Raw genomic sequence first — 14,118 nt, 5'->3', positions numbered from 1 at the left:
GGAGACATTTTGTAATTTTTGGCATTTTTCTAATTTTTTTTCTTTTTGCACACGGTGGGAGATCTTTTTTGTTTTGCATTGATCTGTGTTGGTGGCGCTGTAGTGCTCCTCAACAATTTATGTCAGTTTCACTAAAAGAAAAAAGGAAGAAAAAAAAAGAGGTGGGGCAAGATTTGATCTATTCTGTTCTCCCTTTATTTTCTTAAAGAAAGTTCATTTTAGTCAGTGGAAGTATTCAGTTGTGTTATTTAAATGTTTTCTGTGAACTGTGAACTATGGTGAGAGCAGACATGTCGTCACAACCAGCCGAGGGAACATCAGGGACAGGCATGCAGTTTGCAGTTGTTTTATCTGATCTGATTTATCGTCTCTATATCAGAATTATTCAGTAATAAGCTGTCGATTTATCCTTTTAGCAACATTTTGCGTTTTCCTTATATTACAAAATTATATGTGTTAGTGTATTTTCAATTTAACCAAATGTCTGAGTTTTAGTTCCTTCAACATTGTAAAAGTTGAATTTCATTTTGAACCTAGGGATTTCTTAAATAACTATTCTAAGTTTCTCCTGAGGTTTTTCTAATAAATAGTCATATAACAATTCCCACATTATTGTTTGTTTCATTTTGAAATGATACTTCAACTGAATTACAGATAGTCTTGTTTTAAAAATAACAAATATTTTGGAATAAGATAATTTTTTAAGAATATGTGCACAATTGCTTTTGGCTTTAAAAATTTTGATGTTCACATATCTAAATGCAGGATTATATCTTTTCCATCTTTGTTCTTATTGAGTTATCTGATTAGAGAATGTGGGATTTAGGCCCAAAGCCTCCCAAGAACAAAAATGTGTTACGATCTGACATAGGTTTTACTGGTCTCTGTAAACATTTTAGTTGTTTATGGAGATAGTAAGTGTGCCCTTAGTTCGAAAAGAAAGTGGGACGAATCAGTAATTGAACCCTAAAGCGTATTTTTTTTTATCACATAAAATAAAAACAACTGAAATAGTACACTAGACCACTTTTCCATAAGATTGAAGAGATTATTTTTTGAAAGAGTGAACATTTCAAGAATTATTATTTAGCGTGTTTACCCACTTTGAAATATGTAAATCACTTTTTAATCATTTAACAGGTTGAAGTAAAAGGATGTGTGAAAATGGCTAAAAATAGTATTTCTGATTTTTGTGTCTCTATACTCTATCTATATATCCCTTTCCTTGAACTTCAAAAATAATTATGTATTAGCCCATATTTTGTTTATACTATGCCATAAAAATGTGAAAATGTTCACTGTAACATTTTAGCTATTCGTAAAATGTAAATGCCCCATCAAGGCTGGTTTTTGACATTATAGATTATTTATAGAATGAAATACTGCAGGTGTAAATATATTATCTAACCCTCTGGTTATGCTGGAGAGTTTAGTTCTCTGAAGTTGATCTACCAAATAAAATATACTTTCCAACACATGTATTGCTAAAATAGTCTGCTATTCAGAATGGTGATAATTTTTATTTTATTTAATCTATGAAAACTAAACATGTGTATATAAGGTAGCCCCCTTTTAAAAACAAACTGATGCTCTGAAGTCCATATGGAGCTATGCAATGCTCTTTGTTCTCCTACATCATTGACTATTACATCATTGATTATGAAGTAACTATTATAGTTAAATCTTCACTTTTAAAAATCCTTCATATATATTTATATGACTGATAACATTTTATATATGACTCTTACATCACTAAGTATTTAAGAAGGTTGAAATCTATGAGGCAAAAACAGTTCACTATTTTATATTATTCTCCATTTTAAAATCCACCTTGAGCTTCATTTTAGCTCTTGATTCCTTGAACATTAATTTTTTTAATTGATAACATTTTTATAGAAATGTAGTTCATGAGCTTGGTGTGATTGTGATTAGAATTATAACAAAATTTTGGATTAAAAACCTTTATTAAATTTAGCAGATAGAGAACTAACTCAGTCTTTCATGGTAACAGTTGCTAGATCATGGACAATAAAAAATTATTTTAAAAAATTCCCAAAATGTCATTTTAGTCAACAATTACACACTTATTTCTTTCTTGAACACCATTTTATCAGATAATAGCAAGTAGCAAAATTTACTATATTGTCATATCATTTTTCTCATCCTGCCCATCCCTCTGATGGAGGGAGGGGCTAATGAGTAGTGAAATCACCAAAAAACAGGTTGCAGAAAGCAGAAAGAAATAATGCCAAAGACATGGAGAATCTGTAAATCAAATTAGAAACAATAAACCTCAGAAAAATGAACTTGAAATTAAGGAGCTCAATCAATAACAAATAAACTGAAAATTATATTAAGACAATGTAATGAACCAACACAATTTCCTAATTTATTAACTTGCATTCATTAGTATTGTTAAAGACTGAGGAAGTTTCAGGTTAGCCAAACTCATTAGATGATAGGTAATGGTAGGGTAAGGTAACAAAGGGAAGAAAGATTTAGAGATGTTAAGGTGACCAAACATAAAATGCTAAAAATATTAGCCAGGGCTAATCTAATCTACCTTGGAATGAACTTTTTTAAAAGAAGAAAATATAAAATAAAATTCTATCCTGTGAAATCACGCACAATATAGACCTGAAATTGTCTGTTTCCAATTCTACCCACTTCTCATGCATATTTACCTCTGTTATTTGCTAGATGTGTTACTACTTTCCATAAGACGATACAGATACACTACTGTCCTCCTCAGCATGGTTTTGCAAAGGAAAACAAGAGGAAAATGATACACAAAATGTGTGTTTGTGTTATGACTTTGTTTTTGATCTTTTCAAAATGATTATCAAATGGAGAATCTAAAGGGAAAGTAAAGCAGATGTATAATTTTATAAATATTTTTATGAAAAAGACAAAAGCAGATTTTATAATTGATTTGTTCAACATTTGTTTCTATTTTTATTCGGGAGTTTGTTTATTCTAGATCTTCCCCCATCTATTATGTATCATTCTGATAAGATGCTATGACGCAATATTAAGCAAAAGAGGCAAGGATTCCTGCTGTAATGGAGTCTACACTCCAATGTGGTTAGAGTTCTAAAGATACTTTAAATCTAAGGTCTTAGATGTGTGAGATTCCCAAATGAAGGCCAAATAATAGTTTTAGAAAAAAATATTTTTTTAATTTAGATCTGTTTAAATAGGATTTGACAAGTGTTCTTCCATTGAAGGACCATGATTCGGGCATCAAGTACTCACATATTGGGGTTGGGAGAGGATGTAGCCCTTAAGCTTTAGATATAACCCAAATAGATGCTACAGATGGTTGCCTAATACAAATTCCTATTGCAAAATGAGAAATGAAACTTTGATTTATTGGCTAGAGAAAAGAGATGAAGAGAGGATCACTCTGGTAGCAGGAGTTTTGGGCATGTCCCTGTGAGATCCATTTGATGAAAACATTTTTTAAAACATGGTAGGGCCTCATTTTGCACATTTTGCTCATGGTGTCATCAAATAAACATCATGGTAAATATAAACTGTGAAGATGAAGCAGGGAAATAAAATTAGTATTGAAGTATTATATTAGAACTAAAATTTTTATTTTAGAACCTTCTGTAATAATTTCTAATGGTATATATAACAGAAATTTAAAAAATAAAAACATATTTTAATTTATGAAAATAATATAATTTGACACTTAGCTAATGGTTAATTAGTTAAACATATCAGGTATGGAGCAGGAAAGTAAGACTGATGTTATTTCTATACAGATGAATTGGAGGAGAAGGAACTATTTATTAAGGAATCTCTATGTGGGTTAAGATGATCTCAGGAATAAAGTTACCAGATTATTGTGTCATACAGCCAATTAATCTATAGTAGCTAGGTGTGTTATATTATTTAGTTTACTTTCATACTAACATAGAACCCTACTGATAGTGGCATAAAAAATAAGGACATTAGTTTTTCAACTAAATATGTAATCAGGTGGCAAGTGAGTTCTAGGTTTGGATCAATAGTGAGTTTTAGATTTGGTTCAACAATGTTATTAAGATACTTTAACCTTTTACGTTGCCATAACATCAGCAATGTCTTTCCTCATAGTCACAAAGTGGCTGCTGCAGACCCAGGCATCATATCCTAATATTAAAATATCCAAAGTGAGGAGAGTTACTCTTATTCATCCTGTTGTAAAGGAAGAAATCCTTTCTCAGAAGCCCCATAGCACAGTGTTTCTTAGAGCTCATTGGCCAGGTTTGTAGGACGTGCTTATACCTAAACCAGTCACTGACAAGGGGACTGAAATTACCAGGATTGGTTTAACTAGGCAAGATGTTTAGAAGGGTGAACATCTGCTGAATATTTAGAGCTCAATAAGGTTAGCACTTAATTGCTTTATGTAAACTTGAACTGTTTTGTATAAACATTCTTGAGTGATTAAAACATTAGTATCTGTTTTCTCAGTGGCCAGATATGTCACTTGTGGGCTAATTTTAAAAATAACAAAAACAACATTTGATTAGAGCTTACTATGTTCCAGCCTGCAGCCTAAATGCTACCTCTATCTCCTTAAATCTTCACACAAAATTAGGAAATAGGGCAATCATTATACCCATTTTGCAGCCAAGGAAACTGAGGCATAGAGAGGTTTATACCCCAGACACTTGGCCCATGTTACACAGAAATGAAAAAGCTAGAGTTTGAACTTGGGAAGTCTGAAATCAGAGGCTGTGTACTTACCTCCTTTTCTTTACTATCAATCACATGAGATATTTGTAAAATTGGTGTTCTCTTTTATTTTATTCTATTTTATTTAAACCGAGTTTCGCTCTTGTCACCCAGGCTGAAGTGCAATGGCACAATCTCAGCTCATTGCAACCTCCGCCTCTCGGGTTCAAGCAATTCTCCTGCCTCAGCCTCCCAAGTAGCTGGGATTACAGGCGCCTGCCACCACACCCAGCTGATTTTTTTTGTATTTTTAGTAGAGATGGGATTTTGCCATGTTGGCCAGGCTAGTCTCAAACTCCTGATCTCAGGTGATCCACCCGCCTCGGCTGCCAAAGTGCTGGGATTACAGGCATGGGCCACCGCGCCCGGCCTGACTTATCTTTTAAGTGCGCTCTATGATATTGCTGTTGAATCTTCTGGTTAATTTATTACTTTGTAAATCTAACAGTGTTTTCCTAGAATGAGTAATCAGCCTTCTGATTTATCAATCATATACAGATGAAATTTTGTATGTTGAATTTGCGTCTGATACATTTGTACTTGTACTTTACCTCCTCTCTTCAGGAACAGATCATGAAATTCTTTCAGACAAATTTTTACAGGGAAAAGAAGATCAAAGCCTAGAGATTCAGTGAGGCCTTATTGAAGGGGGTAAATTCATGATTCATAACATTAGGTCCAGATGGAATATTGGCATCTATTTCGCAATATGTAAGGCCAATGGTATGTACTGAAATGTTTCAGTCTTTATAACTTTAGCATATATGGAAGCTTTCACCTCTGGGACATTTTGCGGGGTTTTGTTGTACTCTAGATCAGTGGATCACAAACTTTGGTGTGCCCTAGAATCACCTGGAGGGCTTATTGAAACACAGATTCCCAGGCCCCCACCACAAGAGTTACAGGTTCAGCTGGCCTGTGGTGGGGCATGAGAATTTTCATTTCTTAGTTCCCAGATGATGAGATGCTGCTGGTCCAGGCAGCAACATTTGAGAACACTGCTCTAGAGTATCAGAGGCTGTCTGCCATGATGAGTATTTTGGCTTTGAAATATGGATTGCAAACTTTGAAAGGGTGTCATTTAATTTTTGGCAAAAGGAATTAATATATACATATTTCAGTATTAAATAGGATGTTCAGGGTAGGCTGATTGAAAAGGTGAGAGTTGAGCAAAGACTTGAAGGAGGAATCTTTTTATTTTTTGAGATGGAGTCTCCCTCTGCTGCCCAGTCTGAAGTGCAGTGGCTCGATCTTGGCTCACTGCAAGCTCCGCCTCCTGGTTTCAAGCAATTCTCCTGCCTCAGCCTCCCCGAGTAGCTGGGACTACTGCACCACCCCACCCAGCTAATTTTTTTGTGTGTGTATTTTTAGTAGAGATGAGGTTTCACCTTTTTAGTAGAGATGAGGTTTCACCATGTTGGCCAGGCTGGTCTCGAACTCTTGACCTCAGGTGATCCACCCGCCTCGGCCTCCCAAAGTGCTGGGATTACAGGGGTGAGCCACCGCGCCCGGCCGTGGAGGATTCTCCTTATGCTTTAGCATTAATATCACGTTTAAAATTTATTTGCCAACGAGTCATTAATGTGTGTATTTTTACCTTTTTAAAATAGCACTAATACTTTACAAGTGATTTTTAAAAAGTAGGTAAAAGTAGAGTTTAGTTTTGCTCAATATCAAGGTCCATCTGTGAAAGACCTGAATCTGTGGCATTTAGCTGTTTTTCTCAAGATTTTATTCCACCAACCACCAATGCCACATATTCACTAGTAGGACATAGTATCCATGAGACTGAGAAAGGGAAGCTGCCATGCCAATGACCTATATTTAGCTCTGAAACTCAGGCCACTGCTCCAATCCACTGGAAACTCTCCATCCTCCAAGATAGAGGTCACAATCCCCAGTTGAAAAACACTGCAACATGCCAAAGAATGAAGAGGACCATTTCCAAGAGTTTAATTGCTTTGCAGTTCCATTATTAAGTTATGAGACTTCAGAAATTTTTAGTTCTGAAGGTGTTCATTCATTTGTCAAGAAACAAATTGCCAACCTAAATGAGGGAGGAAAAAAACAGCAAATTCCATGTCCTTTCTATCCTCAGAAGCCATTATAAGCTTCAAGCCATCCTTCCATACCATTGGAGGTCTTCTCAAGAAGCTGGTATGAAGTATCCTGAAGAGGGATAAGCAGTGAGTTTGGGCTAGTGTGGTCTAGAATTAAAAAGAGTCATTCAGCATCTATTTAATAGTAGACTCAGATCATTTAAAATTGCCTAAAACTCCGGAACTGTGCTGTCCAATACGGTACTCACTAGTAACATGTGGCTATTTGAATTAACTTATATTTGAATTAACTTAAATTTTAAAGTTCATTTTCCCAGTCACACTATCCACATTTCAAGTGGTCCATAGCTACACCCAGCTAGTAGTTACCATATCGGACAGCACAGATTTATGGCACATTTCCATGACTGCCCAAAGCTCTATTGAACAGCCGTGGTCTAGAATGATTCTGGGTCCTTCAGATCACGAGAGGCTCACACTCTTGCACCACTGGTTCTCAACTCTGCCTGTATGGAGAATCACCCAGAAACTTAAAAACAAAATGTCTATGCCCTACCCTAAAAAGTTTTGGTTTAGTTGGACTGGATGGGATCTGGAAATAAATATTTCCCAAAAGTTGTCCGTGGGATCCTAGCAGTCAGGGTTGAGAATTGCTAAGTTATAGAGACAGGCTTACGGCTATTGAAGCAAGCCACTAAACCAAAAATTTGGGGGAGGTTTTTGTAGACTAGCCAGGCTACTTCTCATCTCCATCTTTCAAAACCTACTATCCATCTCCTAGGAGGTGAGGGAGGCCCAGACCTACATAAAGATTAATGACAGTGAAACCAGTTCTGTGGAGTGAAGCAATAAATTGACTGCCTAATGAACACAAACTTTTGCTGGAAGAAAACCAGCCCTGTAACTCCTCTTCAGTTATGAGTTATTTGATGCTCTTCAGAGTGGGTCTTATATATTGAAAGGCTATTCAGAAGTTAATTCCAGTTTTTAAAATATATATAAAAAGTTTTTAGCTTATATATTCAAAGTAGTAGTTCTCCATTATGCTTTAAAATGTAGTATACAAATCTTATATTCATAAATCTTGCAAATTTTAGAAATCATGATCCTTTAAATAATATCTGGTCTTATCTGTAGCATGACTTAATTAAATACCTCCCAACTTTTTACACTGAATTTATAAATTTAGTACATATAATTGCCTTCTTTAGTACTTTGTAAACATTTTCAAGAAGCTAAAATCTTACAGATCTAATAATTTAACTTCTAAACGTGGTAACTCTTAAGTTTGCTCTAATGTTTCAATAATACACATAAACTTAGTAAGAATTCTGCTTAAAAGTCTAATAGGCTGACCTCTTACTCCATTAGGTCAAGTGTTCTTAAATAGTACAATTACTTACACTAAAAAAAAATGCAGTACTTTCGACAGCACATTCTAAATCTTTCTGGAGTTAAAATATGCTTACCTGTTAAAAGAACCATTATGACCTACCCAAACAATTTGGGGTGTTGTCTTCCCAAGTAAATTTTTTGGTCTGCCTTCTTAGCTTGTTCAAATTTTTTGATGAACAGTGGTTTTGGTTGGAACACAACTAGATCCTTGTTTGAGACACTGATGGGGTGTACTGAGCCTTATTTATATTTACTGTATTTTTTATTTCAAAAAAAGGTATTCTGAAGGCCTACTTGTCTTAGATATTGAGTCGTATCATTTCCTATTTTCAAGTCATGTTAGAATCTATGGCTACATCAATTGAAAAATACCTGGATTTTGCACTTCCTAACCTTTTAGAATATGTAGCTGTCTTTTATATCTAAATCTAAATACCTTTGAATTTGGCAGAATGTCATATTCTTTCACATTGTCTCGTAGAACAATCAACTCTTCCAGATATTTCTGATCCTTGACTGACTGAATTTCTCTCATGGCTTTGTCTGGCTATGTGGTCACAATTTCCAATGTTATTCTATTGACAAGGTTTTTTAGCTTCCAGAATAGCTGACCAGAAGCCTCTCCATCCACATTTCTATTGCAGACATTAGGAGAACACTTGAAATACACGGCTTTGTCTGATCTGTTCTGAGTTCCTAACTTTGCCCTTTACTACCAATTGTCCAGACCCTCAGTTTCTTCTTCTATCAAACAAGGTAATGTTACTTAATCTCACATGGCTGTTGAGAGAACACAATGAGTTAGTGCATCTAAAGTGCCTTGAATGGCGCCAGACTTGCCATAAGTACTCAAGATGTACTCTAAGTTCTGTATTTCTTAGACAAACCTGATTTCAGAGATCAAAATAGGCCTTACACAGTGCGACACGAATTTAAAAGATCACCCCATTCAGGTGTATGGATTTTGCAGTATTAAAGATGCTGCCTGGAATAGGTCATTATCTTCTCCAAGTACTCTGTTAAGTCAATGAGTCACATAGAGTATAAGGTTTATTATCTGCCTTTCTTTCATTAAATAAATCTTTATTGAATTTCTACTACATTAAAAAACCAAACCAAAACAAAACAAACAAAAAAAACACTTCCCTGAGCCATAAAGGAGAAGGTAGTTTTGACTGGAACCTTGAAGGATGGGTAAACTTTCAGCAGATAAAGATTGAGAGAAGACCTTCCAGGTAGAGAAAGCAGTGTGGGCACAGGCAAAGATGGAAGAACACACGTGGCTGTGGGAAACACAGCTAGAAGTCAGTGCGGATAGAGAGTAGGCTATGATGTGCAGAGGTTAGACACTGGGAAAGACAGGTCCATGAGAGTAGCTTGGACTAATACAGGGAGGGTTTGGAATCCCAAGCTGGGGAACCTAGAAATCAGGCATTGCCCACAGAACACCAGTTCAAATGCTTTCAGTTGCCAGAAAATGATGAAGGGATAAATAAAGAGGGAACTACTTCTTTCTTTTATTTGTCTGTTAACCCATTGGCATTGTGGAGGGAAACTCCAACAGTCTGGGTCTCTTGCCAGGTAAGTTTTGATGGCGGAGTAAAGAGAAGTAGAAAAGGTTGGAAGTTTGGGACAATTTTCAGTAAGTGTGGACACTGGACAGCAGGGGGCAGCATAAGGGCACCAAAAAGTTGAAAGACGCAGAAGACATTCGCTTATGTAACATTTCCTAACAATTATGAGTTTACATTTATAAGGCTACTTATATTAGTAACTTAGCATTCTTCTCCCAAAAATGAACAGAAAATGACAGAGAAAAGACGAAAGAAAAATAACAATTGCACTGTGTTAGGCTGGCTAACAGCAGAATGGCACTGCTGTTTATTTGAGAGGATAGAAACAGGCAGTTGTCTGCTTATTATTTCCTTTCAAATAAATACACAAACTCAGAATTCAATACAAATGTGTACATTTCAATTGGAAAACACACTTTTATATGACTTTACGATTTCGCATTTTTAAAAATACATTTGTTCAGCTATACTGTATTCACAAGTTTCCCTAGTGAAAAAGTGGGGAAACTTGAAAAAATATATCATTTAAAAAGAATTGAAAGCTTAATATACATGTTATTTTATATGCCAATATATGGAATTTTAAATTTTGAGTTGTTATGATTATGAAATTTTCTGGACTTTTAAATTAAAATTTTTTCTTTATGTCTAAAATTCAAAATTAACTACATTACATTTAATCAGATTTTTCTAGTGAAATTCATCTCTTACTAGCCTTTTTAAAAGTTTCTTCAGCTATTGTTTTAAAAAAGTTTGGGGCCGGGCACGGTGGCTCATGCCAGTCTTTACATTAATAAGAATAGCGAAAGGCTGGGTGTGGTGGCTTATGCCAGTAATCCCAGCACTTTGGGAGGCCGAGGTGGGCAGATCACTTGAGGTCAGGAGTTCGAGACCAGCCTGGCCAACATGGCAATACCTCTACTAAAAATACAAAAATTAGCTTTTTTGTATTTTTACACACATTACAGGTGTGGTGGCTGTCGCCTGTAATCCCAGCTATTCAGGAGGCTGAGGCAGGAGAATCGCTTGAACCCAGCAGCTGGAGGTTGCAGTGAGCCAAGATTGTGCCACTGCACTCAAGCCTGGACAACAGAGCAAGACTCTTTCTCAAAAAATTAAAAATAAATACATACATACATACATACGTACATAGTTTGGATGGTTAGTGATATTAAGAGTGGAAAACTGGAAATTTCCACGTAGATTTTTTTTTAGCTCTGGAATTTGCCATGGCAAAGGCTACATTATACTCACCTGCAATCTCTCTATCCAACTTGTGAGGAAGATGGTAGCACACTGCTTCATACCCTCACACTTAAGGAGAAACCTCTCTGTCTGTGTTCCTTCATGATTCTTTCAATGCCTGTCACACGTTTTGAAGGCTGTGATCACTGTGTGGGTTGCACTCTGTGTGCTGCTTTTGTTCTGTCATTTTGCTTTTTTATATATACCTCTTTACATGTATTGATGTAATACCTCATATTTATCACTATAAATGGCCAAAAAAATTGATGGCAGACTATTCTTATGATTATTGAATACTGATTTCCAATTTTAATAAGGAAAATCTGAAACAATGAATAAATTTGGGGCTTAAGCTGGTTAGCATTAAACTTCATTCTTCAATATCATAATTGAAAATAAATTACTCTGTAAGGTAACTTCATGAAAAATTACCTATTTTTTTATTTTAATCATTTGTAAATCTGGGCATATAAAGATATCAAGTTATTTAAAATGTTACCTTTCAAACTAGAGTTTACAAGCAGGGTGTGCCTGCTTGTGTTTATAGGAAGTAAGTTCACTAACGGCAAGAGCAACATTTTCTTTTATATTTCCCCTGGCTTATAGTACAATGCTTTTGCACAGAGGTGGGGCCCAATAAACAAAACAAGGTTAGGAAAACTTATTAAAGCATCATATGAACATAAACATGTTTTGTAATGTAGATTTAAAAGTACTCGTGGTCGTTGTTGTTGTTGTTTTTAGCCTGAGTTTCGCTTTTGTTGCCCAGGCTGGAGTGCTGTGGCATGGTCTCGGCTCACTGCAACCTCCTCTTCCTGGGTTCAAGCGATTCTCCTGCCTCAGCCTCCCAAGTGCTGGGATTACAGGCACGCGCCACCATGCCATGTTAATTGTGTATTTTTAGTAGAGACGGGGTTTCACCATGTTGGCCAGGCTGGTCTCGAACTCCTGACCTCAGGTGATCCACCCATCTCGGCCCCCCAAAGCGCTGGGATTACAGGTTTGAGCCATTGCACCTGTCCTTTTTTTTTTTTTTTTTTTTTTTGTGAGACGGAGCTCTCTCTGTTGCCCAGGTTGGAGTGCAGTGGCGTGATCTCGGCTCAGTGCAACCTCTGCCTCCCGGGTTCAAGCGATTCTCCTGCCTCGGCCCCCCAAATAGCAGAGATTACAGGTGCACCACTATGCCCAGCCAGTTTTTTCTTTTTTGAATTTTAGTAGAGACAGGGGTTTCACCATGTTGGCCAGGCTTGTCTGGAACTCCTGACCTCAAATGTTTCACCTGCCTCAGCCTCCCAAAGTGCTAGGATTACATGCATGAACCACGTCCCCGGCCTAAATGTACTCTTCATATTTCCATCATATGTTTCAAATTGTGAAAGTGGTTAGAGTGCGACTGTTATTGTTCTTGTTGTTGTTGTTGGTATTTTTCTCAGTGCCTAAATAAGACTGTGCTAATTATTTTCTTACATAGAAATTCTCCTCACTTTCTAGTGAAACTATCAGACTAATTGCAGATCTTTTATTACTAGATGGTTATTTTGATCTGCTTTAGCCTTTATGTAAAGTTTGCATCTTTTCATATTAATTTTGAGTCCTTGTTATCTAGTTTTAGTGACATATTTATAAACAACACTGATTCCTCAAATCACATTTGACCACACTTAAGGCAGAGTTACTTCTACTAACCATCCTGTAAGACCATTTTGTTTAAGCGTCAAGTGTCACCAATTACTAACTAATAGGCCATAACCTCTCTGACTCAGGGATTGAAGTTACGTTCCCTAGGGCATGTCTTCCAGAACTTTTTCTCTTATACTTCTCTTAGTGCTTTCTTTACTATGTAAACCAGGGGTATCCAATATTTTGGCTTCCCTGGGCCACATTGGAAGAAGCAGAATTGTCTTGGGCCAAAAAATATACAAACGATAGCTGATGAGCTAAAAAAAAAAATGAAAAAATGAAAGAATTCTCGTAATATTTTAAGAAAGCTTATGAATTTGTGCTGGGCTGCATTCAAAGCTGTCCTGGGCTGCGTGTGTCCCACAGGCCACAGGTTGGAAGGTTGCAGGTTGGACGAGCTTGATAAATATATAGTTAGAAAATACCAAAGGCATAGTTTCTTTAGAAATCACATGTCTCAAAGTAAATTATCTTTTCTTGGCTTTTTACATTTAAAAAATTTCATGTATTCCCTATTTTCTATAAACTACAAAAAATAAAAATAAAAACAATAATAAAATTTGAGAGTTGAAAGAGTTGGGAAGGGTCGAGTCTCACTCCTTCTTTTCAAAGTTGAGGAGATGGAAGCCCAGGGATATTAACATCAAGACCATTCAACTAGGTGGTGGCAGAGCCAGGATTGAAACTTACATTCTTTAAAATAAAAGCTTGCAAATAACTTCGTAATACAGTTAAGGTAACCTAGCATGGATTAATTTTTAATTCATTGATGACTCTAATTATAAAAATGTCACATGGCTTAAAAAATTTTTTGCTTTTTGAAAATACCCTGAGTAACCAACATGATGGGGCTGGGCACAATAGCTCATGCCTGTAAGCCCAGCACTTTGGGAGGCTGAGGCGGGCAGATGACCTGAGGACAAGAGTTCGAGACTGGCCTGGCCAACATGGCAAAACCCCATCTCTACTAAAAATACAAAAATTAGCCGGTGTGGTGGTGGGCACCTGTAATCCTAGCTACTTGGGAGGCTAAGACAGGAGAATCACTTGAACCTGGGACACAGAGGTTGCAATGAGCCGAGATCACGCCATTGCACTCCAGCCTGGGTGACAAGAGTGAAACTCCATCTAAAAAAAAAAAAAAAAAAAAAAAGGCCAACATGATGGACATGATACTATTATAAAATTAGACTTTTTCTCTGTACATAAAATTGTTTTGTTTTTTATTCCCACTGAGAATTAAGAAAAGAGAATATTTTAAGAAAGACCATTATACAGAGGATAGTTCAAAATTCATGCTGAAGAGCTATTGCTTTTCAAGTAGATTGAGCAAGTTTAGCTATTTGGAAGAGCACAGTTATCGGAACAACTCAAGAAAACAAAGGCAAAAAGAGTTCTGTTAAGACAGAAGAAAGGAAACTATATATTGGAAATAC

General features: G+C 36.2%; 1 protein-coding gene across 2 annotated transcripts in view; it reads left to right on the top strand.

Annotated features, from left to right (window-relative positions):
* Positions 1 to 14,118, top strand: part of EPC1 (enhancer of polycomb homolog 1) — a 110,786-nt gene that overhangs the window by 1,633 nt on the left and 95,035 nt on the right. The window lies entirely within an intron of this gene.

Source organism: Pan paniscus, chromosome 8, assembly GCF_029289425.2.
Source record: "Pan paniscus chromosome 8, NHGRI_mPanPan1-v2.0_pri, whole genome shotgun sequence".
NCBI classification, from domain to species: Eukaryota; Metazoa; Chordata; class Mammalia; order Primates; family Hominidae; genus Pan; species Pan paniscus.
This window is presented reverse-complemented; position numbering and strand designations above follow the sequence as displayed.